The 15,156-nt window shown below is 43.1% G+C and overlaps 1 protein-coding gene across 14 annotated transcripts in view; it reads right to left on the bottom strand.

Annotated features, from left to right (window-relative positions):
- NEO1 (neogenin 1) overlaps positions 1–15,156 on the bottom strand; it is a 564,730-nt gene that overhangs the window by 500,892 nt on the left and 48,682 nt on the right. Inside the window, exon 1 of one of the 14 annotated variants that reach the window (XM_065558590.1) lies at positions 4,371–4,393. The exons of the other annotated variants lie outside the window; for them this stretch is intronic. The gene's annotated coding sequence lies outside the window, so the exon portion shown is untranslated. Of the gene's footprint in view, positions 1–4,370; positions 4,394–15,156 lie in introns of those variants that run through there. 14 annotated transcript variants of the gene reach the window in all.

The raw sequence follows: 15,156 nt of genomic DNA, 5'->3' as shown, positions 1-15,156 counted from the left end.
CTCACTCACTACACACAGTACCGGGTTTATACTTGGGAAGGAGCCCATGATCCTTGGTCAGGTGTGTGTGGGGGGAGGACAGCAGCTGTCTGCCCTGAGCAGAGCAGACAGAGGCAGCCAGCAAGCAGGAGGCATGGTGGTGCGTCCGGCTCTGCCTCCCTGCAGCAGCTCATACCACTTGGCATAGCTGGGAGGATGGGGGGTGGCCAGTGGCAGGCCCAGGTCAGGGGTTTCTGGCTGCCGCACAGACAGCTGGACTAGCCCATGGCACCTGCACACAGATAGCGCAGCCCCCGCCTCCTCCCTGGGCTCTCGGGCCCCCGCCAGGCCAGGGACAGCACTAGTGAGAGGGTGCTGCGCATGCAGCTCCCCTGCCCCGGCCCCACCATTATTCGAATGATGAGGCCAGGGACCATGAGGGCCCCGGACCATGCTGGGCAGGCAGCAGCACCGGCACCTGGAGAACAGGCACCCCGACCAATGGGTGCTCCTTGCTCCAGGTAAGCCTCCTTAGCCCGGGCGCCGCAGCGTAGCTGGAGCCTTACCACCCCATACCCATTGTGTTTTATTTCATATTTTTTTTCTTTTAGAATGTATTTTATGTGCACTTGTGTATATTCTTTTTGCCCTACAGCTACCATTGCTGGTACCCTAATGGCAGCCACCTCCATCTGCAACTTAAACTTATAAATCATAGAATCATAAAATATCAGAGTTGGAAGGGACCTCAAGAGGACATCTAGTCCAACCCCCTGCTCAAAGCAGGACCAATTCCCAGCTAAATCATCCCAGCCAGGGCTTTGTCAAGCCGGGCCTTAAAAACCTCCAAGGAAGGAGACTCCACCACCTCCCTAGGTAACGCATTCCAGTGTTTCACCACCCTCCTAGTGAAATAGTTTTTCCTGATATCCAACCTGGACCTCCCCAACTGCAACTTGAGACCATTGCTCCTTGTTCTGTCATCTGCCACCACTGAGAACAGCCGAGCTCCATCCTCTTTGGAACCCCCCTTCAGGTAGTTGAAGGCTGCTATCAAATCCCCCCTCATTCTTCTCTTCTGCAGACTAAACAATCCCAGTTCCCTCAGCCTCTCCTCATAAGTCATGTGCTCCAGACCCCTAATCATTTTTGTTGCCCTCCGCTGGACTCTTTCCAATTTTTCCACATCCTTCTTGTAGTGTGGGGACCAAAACTGGACACAGTACTCCAGATGAGGCCTCACCAATGTCGAATAAAGGGGAACGATCACGTCCCTCGATCTGCTGGCAATGCCCCTACTTATACAGCCCAAAATGCCGTAAGCCTTCTTGGCAACAAGAGCACACTGTTGACTCATATCCAGCTTCTCGTCCACTGTGACCCCTAGGTCCTTTTCTGCAGAACTGCTACCTAGACATTCAGTCCCTAGTCTGTAGCAGTGCATGGGATTCTTCCGTCCTAAGTGCAGGACTCTGCACTTGTCCTTGTTGAACCTCATCAGGTTTTTTTCGGCCCAATCCTCTAATTTGTCTAGGTCCCTCTGTATCCGATCCCTACCCTCTAGTGGATCTACCACGCCTCCTAGTTTAGTGTCATCTGCAAACTTGCTGAGAGTGCAGTCCACACCATCCTCCAGATCATTAATAAAGATATTAAACAAAACCGGCCCCAGGACCGACCCTTGGGGCACTCCCCTTGAAACCGGCTGCTAACTAGACATGGAGCCATTGATCACTACCCGTTGAGCCAGACGATCTAGCCAGCTTTCTATCCACCTTACAGTCCATTCATCCAGCGCATACTTCTTTAACTTGGCGGCAAGAATACTGTGGGAGACAGTATCAAAAGCTTTGCTAAAGTCAAGGAATAACACATCCACTGCTTTCCCCTCATCCACAGAGCCAGTTATCTCATCATAGAAGGCAATTAGGTTAGTCAGGCACGACTTCCCCTTCGTGAATCCATGCTGACTGTTCCTGATCACTTTCCTCTCCTCTAAATGTTTCATAATTGATTCCTTGAGGACCTGCTCCATGATTTTTCCAGGTACTGAGGTGAGGCTGACTGGCCTGTAGTTCCCCGGATCCTCCTTCTTCCCTTTTTTAAAGATGGGCACTACATTAGCCTTTTTCCAGTCATCCGGGACCTCCCCCGATCGCCATGAGTTTTCAAAAATAATGGCTAATGGCTCTGCAATCTCACCCGCCAACTCCTTTAGCACCCTCGGATGCAGCGCATCCGGCCCCATGGACTTGTGCACGTCCAGTTTTTCTAAATAGTCCCGAACCACTTCTTTCTCCACAGAGGGTTGGTCACCTTCTCCCCATGCTGTACTGCCCAGTGCAGCAGTCTGGGAGCTGACCTTGTGCGTGAAGACAGAGGCAAAAAAATCATTGAGTACATTAGCTTTTTCCACATCCTCGGTCACTAGGTTGCCTCCCTCATTCAGTAAGGGGCCCACACTTTCCTTGATTTTCTTCTTGTTGCTAACATACCTGAAGAAACCCTTCTTGTTACTCTTAACATCTCTTGCTAACTGCAACTCCAAGTGTGATTTGGCCTTCCTGATTTCACTCCTGCACGCCTGAGCAATATTTTTATACTTCTCCCTGGTCATTTGTCCAATCTTCCACTTCTTATAAGCTTCTTTTTTGCGTTTAAGATCAGCAAGGATTTCACTGTTTAGCCAAGCTGGTCGCCTGCCATATTTACTATTCTTTCTACACATCGGGATGGTTTGTTCCTGCAACCGCAATAAGGATTCTTTAAAATACAGCCAGCTCTCCTGGACCCCTTTGCCCTTCATGTTATTCTCCCAGGGGATCCTGCCCATCTGTTCCCTGAGGGAGTCAAAGTCTGCTTTTCTGAAGTCCAGGGTCCGTATTCTGCTGCTCTCCTTTCTTCCTTGTGTCAGGATCTTGAACTCGACCATCTCATGGTCACTGCCTCCCAGGTTCCCATCCACTTTTGCTTCCCCTACTAGTTCTTCCCTGTTTGTGAGCAGCAGGTCAAGAAAAGCTTTGCCCCTAGTTGGTTCCTCCAGCACTTGCACCAGGAAATTGTCCCCTACACTTTCCAAAAATTTCCTGGATTGCCTGTGCACCGCTGTATTGCTCTCCCAGCAGATATCAGGTTGATTAAAGTCTCCCATGAGAACCAGGGCCTGCGATCTAGCAACTTCTGCTAGTTGCCAGAAGAAAGCCTCGTCCACCTCATCCCCCTGGTCTGGTGGTCTATAGCAGACTCCAACCACGACATCACCCTTGTTGCTCACACTTCTCAACTTTATCCAGAGACTCTCAGGTTTTTCTGCAGTTTCATACCGGAGCTCTGAGCAGTCATACTCCTCTCTTACATACAACATACAATATCATAAATAAAACCTGTGCACAAATGTGCTGTGTCAAAGACAACTCCTGTGCCAATCTCCTGTCTTTTACAATTGTTCCCTATGGGGGCTCCACAAATATATTTGAAGCTGGGCCCACAAAAAGTTAATCCGGCCCTGACTACATATCATTCAACTTTTGCAGTAAATGAGGTAGGAGTCTAATGATACCTTAACTCATTCACCATCCAACCTGCACAACAGTTGAGGCTGGGTGCTATTGAAACAGTGATTTATACGGATATTAAATGTAAAATGTAAATATCTAGCACAGTCCTCCATATTTTTCAACTGTCATTACCAAGATATTTTACCTTTAATTATATTTGGGTTTAAATGGAGAGTAAGTGTTAGACCATTTTCTTTTTCCATTAAGACAGTAGCACATTATTCCCATTTTTGGGACCTTTCACCCTCCTTTCAGCTTACATACGGAACACAAAATTCAACTTTTGTTACATTCTGGCTAATGCCACTGACAGTCACTAAAGAAACATTAAAAGAGCAAAAAATATTTTTTAGATAAAGTTTCCATCTTCTTATGGTGAAATTTCAATTGTAGTGATAGTATATGGGTTGTTCTATTACTCTCTAATACATCCTATTAATACAGGATTGGGGGGTGTGTGGCCTTTTCCATTAATACCCAACAATGGAGCCTTAGTTTGACTATCATGGCTCTTGTCAAAAATCACAGCCTTAACCAACATCTTCTGCTGCTTATTAAAAATAATTTTATTGTAACATATCAAAAACAATCAAAGTCCCTATGCAAGGTATGTTAATAAATTCAGCAAGTCAATGCATCATGCCTTCAGTTTAAGGATTCTATTAGAAATTAAACCCTTTTTGTTATGAACTAGATAATTATTTAATCTGTGGAAACTAAGGCAAAATAGTTCACATCCCAGGGTTTAATGCACTAATTCACCATAACCCCTGATTTTATCACCCCCATATTTGTCTACAAGATTCCATAATGTTTAAAGGTAATAACACTCACCATTCTAGCACATAAAAGTGTGACTTCCATATGCAGCAATATAGGAAAGCACAGTGAAAAGACTGCCATTATAACAAAATGCTTTAACACCCAGGAAACTTGCAATAGAGGGTAGATGTCAAAATTCATACTTCCACTTCAAAGTCACCTTCCTAATGCACACAGGAGGAAGACTAAGTTAATAAAACTCCAGGGATGATTTAAATTATGAAATTTTAAAATGCTATGCTATCAGATTTTCCTGATTAAGGTCTCATGGAAATCACCACTTTAAGAGCCCTCATGGTTTTTGGTTTTTTTACTTAAAATGCTAGATCAAGATTAGTTTAGTTTACCCAATTGTTAATGTTTTACTTGCATTTTAAAGGAAACTAAAAACTTTGAAACAGATCATTTTGTTTTACTATATATTTTGTATGGTACCTATATACATTATGCTTAAATGCTACTTTAAGCTATTTCTTCAAATGTGAATTAGGACTCATGAAAGAGTACTAATTTGACAACAATTGAGAATGAAGCCCTGTCCACAGAACAAATATAGCACAGACCGTAATAATGCAAGCAAAACGTCCCTGCCAACCCATAACCCTGATATAAAGGAACTACCCTTAGAAGTGAGTGTGTGATCCATTCTCTGTCGTCTTTGGCTTCTACCAAGAATGGCAACAAGGGACACCATTAGTGCTAATTTTTTCTGTAGTGATTATGTGCACATCTGTTCACTAAAACTGAACTAAGATGTCCAACTCATTTCATAAAGGACACCAATCCCATACAAGATCTTAGCTTTCAGTCACATGAGCTAGCTCAAATCAGTGAAACACAGATGACAGCAGAAGTTACTTATGTGCAATTCTTCTGAAGAACATAAGAACTTCCATACTGGGCCAGAACAATGGTCCATTAGCACTGTATCCGGTCTCTGGCCAATACCAGGGACTTCAGGGAGAGTATACACAACAGGGCAATTATGGAGTGATCCACCCATGTCTTCCACTCCAGGCTTCTGTCAGAGATTTAGGGTCACCCTGAGCATGGGATTGCATCCTTGACCACTGTGGCTAATAGTCATTGTAGGACCTATCCTCCATGAACTTATCCAGTTCTTTTTTGAACCCAGTTATACTTTTAGCCATCGAAACATCCCATGGTAATGAGTTCCACAGATTTATTGTGCATAGTGTGAAAAACTACTTCCTCTTGTTTGTATTAAATCAGCTGCCTACTAGCTTCCCTGGTGACCCTTAATTTTTGTATTTTGGGATGCGTAAATAACACTTCCCTGTTCACTTTTTCCAAACCATTCATGATTTTATAGACCTCTATCATCTCCTTGTCTCTTTGCTAAACTGAACAGTGCTAATTTTTTTAGTCTCTCCTCATATGGAAGCCATTCCATACCCTTGATCATATTTGCTGCCTGACTCTGAACCTTTTCCAGTTTCACTATATGCTTTTTGAGATGAGGTGACCAGAACAGAACAGTGTTCAAGGCCTGGTGCACCATGGATTTATATAGTGGCATTACAATATTTTCTATCTTATCTATCCCTTTCCTGATAGTTCCTAATATTCTGTTAGCCTTTTCAACCATTGCTGCGCATTGAGCTCAAGTTTTCAGAGAACTATCCACAGTGATTCCAGATTTTTTTCTTGAGTGGTAACAGCTCATTTTGAACCCATCATTATATATGTATATTTGGGGTTATTTTTTCCAATGTGCATTGCTATGCCATCTACCATTTTGTTGCCCAGTCACCAAGTTTTGTGAGATCTCCCTGTCACTTTTCAGTCAGCTTTGGACTTAAGTATCTTGAATAATTTTGTATTATCTGCAAACTTTGCCACGTCACTGTTCACATCTGTTTCCAGATCATTTATGAATAATAATACATTGAATAGCACTGATCCCAGTACAGATCCTTAGGGGATCCTGCTATTTACCTCTCTCCATTGTGAAAACTGAACATTTATTCCTACCCTTTGTTTCCTATCTTTTAACCAGTTATTATCCTATGAGAAAACTTTCCCTATGATCCCATGGCTACTTAGTTTCCCTAAGACCCTTTAGTGTGGGATCTTGTCAAAGGCTTTCTGAAAATCCAAGTATATTACATCTACTTGATTACCTTTGTCAACATGCTTGTTGACACCCTCAAAGAATTCTGATAGATTGGTGAGGCATGATTTCCCTTTACAAAAGCTGTGTTGGCTCTTCCTCAACATATCATGTTCATCTATGTCTGTTAATTCTGTTCTTTACTATAGTTTCTACCAATTTGCCCAGTACTGAAGTTAGGCTTGCTGGCTTGTAAATTGCCAGAATCACCTCTGGACCCCCCCCCCTTCTTTTTTTTTTTAAATAAAGTATGTTACATTAGATACCTTCCAGTCACCTGATACAGTGCCTTGTTTCAGTAGTAGGTTACATATCAGAGTTAGTAGCTCTGCAATTTCACATTTGAGTTCCTTCAGAACTCTTGGGTGAATCCAATCTGGTCCTGGTGACTTATTACATTTAATGTATCAGTTTATTCTAGAACCACCTCTTCTATTGACACATCAGTGTGGGACAGTACTTCACATCTGTCTCCCAAAAGGATTGCTCTGATGTGGGTATCTCCCCCACATCCTCTGCAGTGAAGATGGATGCAAAGCTTCTTCCCTAAACATTACTAATAGATTCACAGTGTTTGGGCTCACTCCAAGGGAATATCCAGAACTAAGTTGTTTTGGAGGTCTATTCCCACTACACCAAGTGATACATTTCATCCCTGTTAAGTGGGTTCCACAGTAGTACTAATATAGACCTACACTGGGCCCAAGTGAATCATAGAATCATAGAATCATAGAATATCAGAGTTGGAAGGGACCTCAAGAGGTCATCTAGTCCAACCCCCTGCTCAAAGCAGGACCAATTCCCAGCTAAATCATCCCAGCCAGGGCTTTGTCAAGCCGGGCCTTAAAAACCTCCAAGGAAGGAGACTCCACCAACTCCCTAGGTAACGCATTCCAGTGTTTTACCACCCTCCTAGTGAAATAGTTTTTCCTGATATCCAACCTGGACCTCCCCCACTGCAACTTGAGACCATTGCTCCTTGTTCTGTCGTCTGCCACCACTGAGAACAGCCGAGCTCCATCCTCTTTGGAACCCCCCTTCAGGTAGTTGAAGGCTGCTATCAAATCCCCCCTCATTCTTCTCTTCTGGAGACTAAACAATCCCAGTTCCCTCAGCCTCTCCTCATAAGTCATGTGCTCCAGACCCCTAATCATTTTTGTTGCCCTCCGCTGGACTCTTTCCAATTTTTCCACATCCTTCTTGTAGTGTGGGGACCAAAACTGGACACAGTATTCCAGATGAGGCCTCACCAATGTCGAATAAAGGGGAACGATCACGTCCCTCGATCTGCTGGCAATGCCCCTACTTATACAGCCCAAAATGCCGTTAGCCTTCTTGGCAACAAGAGCACACTGTTGACTCATATCCAGCTTCTCGTCCACTGTGACCCCTAGGTCCTTTTCTGCAGAACTGCTACCTAGCCATTCGGTCCCTAGTCTGTAGCAGTGCATGGGATTCTTCCGTCCTAAGTGCAGGACTCTGCACTTGTCCTTGTTGAACCTCATCAGGTTTTTTTCGGCCCAATCCTCTAATTTGTCTAGGTCCCTCTGTATCCGATCCCTACCCTCTAGTGGATCTACCACGCCTCCTAGTTTAGTGTCATCTGCAAACTTGCTGAGAGTGCAGTCCACACCATCCTCCAGATCATTAATAAAGATATTAAACAAAACTGGCCCCAGGACCGACCCTTGGGGCACTCCGCTTGAAACCGGCTGCCAACTAGACATGGAGCCATTGATCACTACCCGTTGAGCCCGACGATCTAGCCAGCTTTCTATCCACCTTACAGTCCATTCATCCAGCCCATACTTCTTTAACTTGGCGGCAAGAATACTGTGGGAGACCGTATCAAAAGCTTTGCTAAAGTCAAGGAATAGTTTTAAACTGAAATTGGACATTGGCATGAGCAATAGCCCCAAAGTGTGTGACCAAAAAGAGTAAGATCATGAGAAAGAGGGATTGGTTGTGTTAAACTTGTTGTGACCTAAGTTCCCTCTAAGCTGTACGGCCACGCAGCTGCCTATTAAGCGCCGCATAGGGGTTCAGGGCTGCAGCAGCGATAGATGCCTCTCCCCCAACATGGACCTACCCCGGACTTGTCGCGGCCGGGGGAGAGGCGCCCTTCCCCCGGTCCCAACCCAGCCCTGGCACGGACCTGCTGCAGCCGGAGAAGAGGCGCCTCTTCCCCCCCAGCCCAGGTGCTGCTGCGGGGAGAGAGAGCTGGGGGGAGGGGGAAGAAGTCCTCTCTCCCTGCCGTAGCCCCTGGGCAGCCTGCACCCAAAACCCCCCATCCCCGGTCCTACCCCAGAGCCCGCACCCCCAGCCGGACCCCTCACCCCCCACACCACAACCCTCTGCCCCAGGCCTGAGCCCCTCATCCTCCCTCCCCCCCCCCCCCCCCGAACCCTCACACACACACACCCCGGACACCAATTTTCTGAGCCAGCCCTCTGCCACCACAACCCTCTGCCCCAGCCCTGAGCCGCCCTCCCACACTCTGAACCCCTTGGCCCCACCCCCACCACATGAATTTTGTTATGTGCACCAATATGAAGGTGATGTGTCACATTGGTGCACACAAAGTTCACTCCGCACATGCGTGGGGAAAAAACAGAGGGAACACTGGTCGTGACCCTTGAAATACCAGAGTTACCTTTTTTAAGGATTAGGTTGAGAAAACTTTGTTAATTGGGTACCAGGTGCAGTGAATAATTGGTTTATTATAAAGAAATGCTAAACCAGTAGTTACAAAAAGATATAGCAAAATAAGCTGGAGTGATGGCATAATGGGAAGGTGTTTCCCAGGCTTGATTCTGTTATAAATATTGTGGCCAATGCTTGTAACTGCATTATAATTTGGATATAAAATATAAGTTTGTAGATGCTTGCTTTGGTATTTTGGATGTAACCAACACCATGTGGACCTTGGACTAACAAAGAAATGCTAGTGTGGAATCTGAGTCATGGTAAACCATAATAAATGCATTTGGAATATTATTTCCAACAACAGGCCTCAACTGTCAGTCCCATTTATACAAAAGAGACAGATCACTAACTAATACAACAAGCAATATCAATTATGCAGGAATGTGAGTGGGCAAATGTTAATGTATTACAACTTACTGGTATTTCTTCATAGAAGAATTACAAGCCATTTACATTTCTTGAAAAACAGATTCCTGTTCTTAAAGGTAAAGTGCTCAGGAATGTCTCCATGGCAGCATATTTCAGGGAGCTCTGAACAGGGAAAGTGCCTGGCAACAATATTTCCACCTCACTATCATATAATTATGAAAGATCCTGCCACCTATTAGCCAGGATGGACAGGGATGGTGTCCCTAGCTTCTGTTTGCCAGAGGCTGGGAATGAGCGAATGGGGATGGATCACTTAACGATTGCCTGTTCTGTTCATTCCCTCTGGGGCACTTGGCATTGGCCACTGTCAGAGGACAGGATGCTGGGCTGGACGGACCTTTGGTCTGACCCAGAATGGCCGTTTTTATGTTCACCTGACAAGCAGGTCTTCGAGCAGTCAATGTGGATTTGGTATGTGTGCGCTACAGCTGTGCCACTCAAGTGTAGATACTATAGCAACAGAAGGGTTTTTTCCATCAATGTAGTAAATCCATCCCTTCTAGAGGCGGTAGCTAGGTTGATGGAAGAATTCTCCCATTGACCTAGTTGCATCTGCAGTGGCGTCAACCTACTTTACATCACACAGTGAGTGAAATTTTTTACAGCCATGACTGCGGTAAACTAGGTCAACCTAAGTTTTACGTGTAAACCAGGCCTCAGATACTAGTCAGTCCTTGACTGAAACAGAAATCCATACAAACTAACATGTTCAGTACAGTATCTGAACTCCAAGACAAACCAGACTAATCACCAAATGCGATGAGCCTGGACGTATATACACCTACAACAACGAGGAGGGTTAGAAAGCAGAACCCATTCTTACAAAAAACAAAAATCTTTTTCAAAAAGCAGAATTACAACAAGGTAGACTGAGATTTTCCAACTATTAGCCTGAAGTATCAACTCACTATTTACATCAGGTACAACATCTACATCAGGTGTAGGCAACCTGCGGCACGCAAGCTGATTTTCAGTGGCACTCACACTGCCCGGGTCCTGGCCACCGGTCCGGGGGGCTCTGCATTTTAATTTAATTTTAAAAGAAGCTTCTTAAACATTTTTAAAACCTTATTTACTTTACATACAACAATAGTTTTGTCAAGGTTCCTTCCCCACTCTGAACTTTAGGGTACAGATGTGGGGACCTGCATGAAAACTTCTAAGCTTAACTACCAGCTTAGATCTGGTTTTGCTGCCACCACTCCCAAGTGCTAACTCCCTTCCCTGGGTAACCTTGAGAGACTCCTCCACCAATTCCCTGGTGAACACCGATCCAAACCCCTTGGATCTTAAAACAAGGAGGAATTAATCATTCCCCCCGTTTCCTTTCCCCCCACCAATTCCTGGTGAGTCCAGATCCAATCCCCTTGGATCTTAAAACAAGGAAAAATCAATCCGGTTCTTAAAAAGAAGACTTTTAATTAAAGAAAGAAAGGTAAAAACCATCTCTGTAAAATCAGGATGGAAAATAACTTTACAGGGTAATCAAATTCAAAGAGCCCAGAGGAACCCCCTCTAGCTTTAGGTTCAAAGTTACAGCAAACAGAGGTAAACATTCTAGCAAAAGGAACATTTACAAGTTGAGAAAACAAAGACAAAACTAACACGCCTTGCCTGGCTGTTACTTACAAGTTTGAAATATGAGAGACTTGTTCAGAAAGATTTGGAGAGCATGGATTGATGTCTGGTCCCTCTTAGTCCCAAGAGTGAACAATGTCCAAAACAAAGAGCACAAACAAAAGCCTTCCCCCCACCAAGATTTGAAAGTATCTTGTCCCCTTATTGGTCCTTTGGGTCAGGTGTCAGCCAGGTTACCTGAGCTTCTTAACCCTTTACAGGTAAAAGGATTTTGGTGTCTCTGGCCAGGAGGGATTAAAGTATTGTACACAGGAGGGCTGTTACCCTTCCCTTTATAGTTATGACAAGTTTAGTTATATATTATAGACTTATAGAAAGAGACCTAAAAACGTTAAAATGTATTACTGGCACGCAAAACCTTAAATTAGAGTGAATAAATGAAGACTCGGCACATCACTTCTGAAAGGTTGCCAACCCCTGGTCTACATAGTCTTCTGACTGACACTATGATGATGCCCACTCCACACAGTCCAATAACCTCAGTAATGTAATAGATGAATAAAAACCTGTAATTGTGATCAGAGACAAGGCCAGACCGGAGATTCAAGAAGCATAGCAGTGCTTTAAAACAGAGGACTGATGGAGCTGGAGAAACTTTCAAGTAGGTTAGTTCCCACCTGAAGTCGTGCTCATTTTGTGACATCACAATTAGTTACTGTGAGAAACAAACAGCAGGAACAGAGGAAATTCTAAACAAAAATCTTGTGCTTATGCAAATATCCTTAGCAATAAAAAACAAACAAAAACACACAGTATAAGCACACACAATAGAGGCAGACTTCTCTCTAAATAGTCTACACTGGGGGCGGGGGGGGGCGATCTAAGTCACGCAACTTCAGCTGCGCGAATAATGTAGCTGAAGTCGGCGTACTTAGATCTACTTACCGCGGTGTCTTCACTGCCGTAGGTCAACTGCCGATGCTCCCCCATCGACTCCACCTACACCTCTCACTCCAGTGGAGTACCAGAGTCGATGGGAGAGTGCTCGGCGGTCGATTTATCACGTCTTTGCTAGACACGATAAATTGACCCCCACTGGATTGATCACTCCAGAGGTAAGTGTAAACATGCCTTTAGTTTTTCAAAGCTTTCCTTGAGGTCGCTACAATTCTTTAAAACATACAAGGTAAGATTAAAATTCAGATATTTAATAAGCTGTGCTGGTAGCAGACAGCTGTAAATCTTTCACAGCGGAAATCTATAAATATTGGATCAATTTCTAAGCACAGCTTTTCATGTTATCCATTTCTAAAATAAAATAGCCTTCAAGGTTCTATTTCTTTACTGAATTATTTTCCAATTCCCATGAAAGAAAGATGGCACATATTCAGGCTAACTAACCTGGCACATTCATGTGAGAGTCATTCTCTATTATTATTTGCATTCCAGTAATGGTTTAAGGTGCCAGATATCAGCAACCCCATTGTGCTTGTTGCTGTACAAACATCTCTTACATCTTGAAAAATGTACAGTCTAAATAGACAAGACATACAAAAGGGGGGACAGAACCAGAGGTGAAATGACTTGCCAAAAATAACACAGGGAGCAAAGGTATGTTTTCACTGCAGAGGTAACTCAAGTGAGAACAGTAGCACTGCAAAACAATACCCGAGTTGCACAGAGTTCACAGTTGAGTTGTCATACTTACACAGGCTGTAGTCTATACCACCACCAGACCAGCCAACTCTAATTTAAAGCATCCACTATACTTAAGTTTTCTTGAGGATGGATGAGATTTGAGTTTAGAGGCAACGCTCAAGTTATAACACAAGTTAACTCTGCTGTGAAGATAAAATATGTGGCAGAGCATCAAATAGAAAGCAGGTCAAGTACAGTGGCCTATACACATGACCTCAACACCACTGAAATGGAGTTATTAGGTGACTTCTCCCTCCCCATGATTTCTGCTACAGAATGACCAAATATTGACAATATTAAAAACTACTTTTTAAAGCCAATTAGCTTTTTTTAATCTGGTTTATCCCTCCCACTTTTAGTTTATACAGCACAGTTAATGAGCCACTGTCTCAAACTGACCAGAGGCAAGACAGTGAGATTGGTCAGAAAGGGAAAACACTTTGAAAAACTGCACTCCTCTGGAACAGTGCAGGGAAGTCCCGGACCAAGAATGTGAGAACCTGGGACAAAGCATTCTGTCAAAGAGATGGAACAATTTTCTAGAGGATATAAGGCAAACACACAGTCAGACTATCTCTAGGGCACATTGCAAGGCATTCCTCTTTTAGAAAGCCTTTCCACCATGAGTGATGCTGACAAGGTGAATATCCCTTTTATTCCCAAACCATGCAACTCCTCTCTACCCAAAAAATCCTACCCCAAGCAGAATTTTGACCCCAAAAGGGAGAAGTGCCAGAAACTTCATGAAGTAAACTAGAGACTTCACTCTTCCTTTAAAAAAAAAAAAAAAAAGTGAAAAGTGCTCAGATACTACAATGATGGGCAGCAGTATAAAACCATAAAACAAGCTACAAATTTAACAAACCTACCGTACCACCATGCAACTCTAAGCAGATTAATTTTAATTATTCTCACAACTTTCTTCTAGTTTCTCTTGGTAATAAAAATGGATATCTGCAAAGCAGGGGACAAAATGTGTATTTAAACCAACAGAAACTTAGCTGAAAAAATCCTAAATTCTAAAATTTATTTTGACAGTTTGCCAATTAAAAGTGTAGAAAAGATGGCAGGGTGTAATTTTAACAATTTAGAGAACTCCCAGATAAATTCTTACTGGTAGAAAAAACTACTAGTAATAATAAACAAATGTTTATGTATACATTAAAGTTAGTAAAAATAAAATCTGAATTCTAAATTCTGAATTCTAACTAAGCATGAAGTCTCAAAAAATTCTCTCCACTGACTATTTTCTGAACTCGAGAGGGAGTTATGCATTTTAAGAACCATTACTGGGTACAGTGTCAAAATTTATTATACTTTAGTAATAAAATTCATACGTGACTAGCTGATCATAACTCCATTTGTGGGAATACATTCCTGTATTATGATAGTTATGATTATTTAACTTACATAGAAAAAGTGAACAAGGAATTGCATTACCTCTAGTTCAGAAATAAAACTGTAAACTGCTAAGGCACAGAATTACTTTTTCTCACCATATTTCCTTATTATACTTTCCTTTTCATTTTTTTCCCCAAGTTCTCCAGAAGAAAAAAAAATATTTTTTTCCTCCCTAATTAGAGGGTAAACTGGTTCCTTTTAAGTCAATCTAATGGAGACAAGTTTCTCACAGCAGCAGATTTTTGGCATCTTTAATATCCGTCTCCTCATCTATTGTATGGAATTTTGGGACACCTACCAAATAACTATTACCAAGAACTTAATTGACTAGCTCAAAGACAATATGAAAGTTAGAGGCTAGAGAGAGGATCCACTAGCAAAGTCCAGGACAACTCCTTGATAAGAAACCCAACGCTCCTACCCCTTACTCTAGTTTATATTGACTATTCTAACTTTCCCCTAATCTCCTCTTTTGCTGCCTCCAATTTTAATCATTTTCTTTTCTGCTGCTGCTTAGTGTTCCCAAACAGCAGCAGAAACTGACAAGAGACTTGCTGGTTATCCTGCTGCTATTCAGAATACCATGGGCAGCAATGGGAAAACAATGAAAGTCAAGCCATTTTCACTCTACAATTGCCTGGGAATGCTGCATACTTGGAGAGAACAGTACTGTATCAATATATTTTCTTCACAGTCATTAGGAACATCTGTAGTATTTAAATTTGAGTTTTTAGAGAAATTTTATTTAGGACTCCTAGCCCGCAAGAAGACTTTCCTACTAATCAAGAGCAAGTACATTTTTCAAGCTCTACGTTAGGGAAGACCGAGTGTTCAAAGGGCTCAGCCTTTTTT

This window comes from Chrysemys picta, chromosome 10 (assembly GCF_011386835.1).
Source record: "Chrysemys picta bellii isolate R12L10 chromosome 10, ASM1138683v2, whole genome shotgun sequence".
In the NCBI taxonomy this organism is placed as follows: domain Eukaryota; kingdom Metazoa; phylum Chordata; order Testudines; family Emydidae; genus Chrysemys; species Chrysemys picta.
Note: the sequence above shows the minus strand (reverse complement) of the source record. Positions and strands in the feature narration are given on the sequence as shown.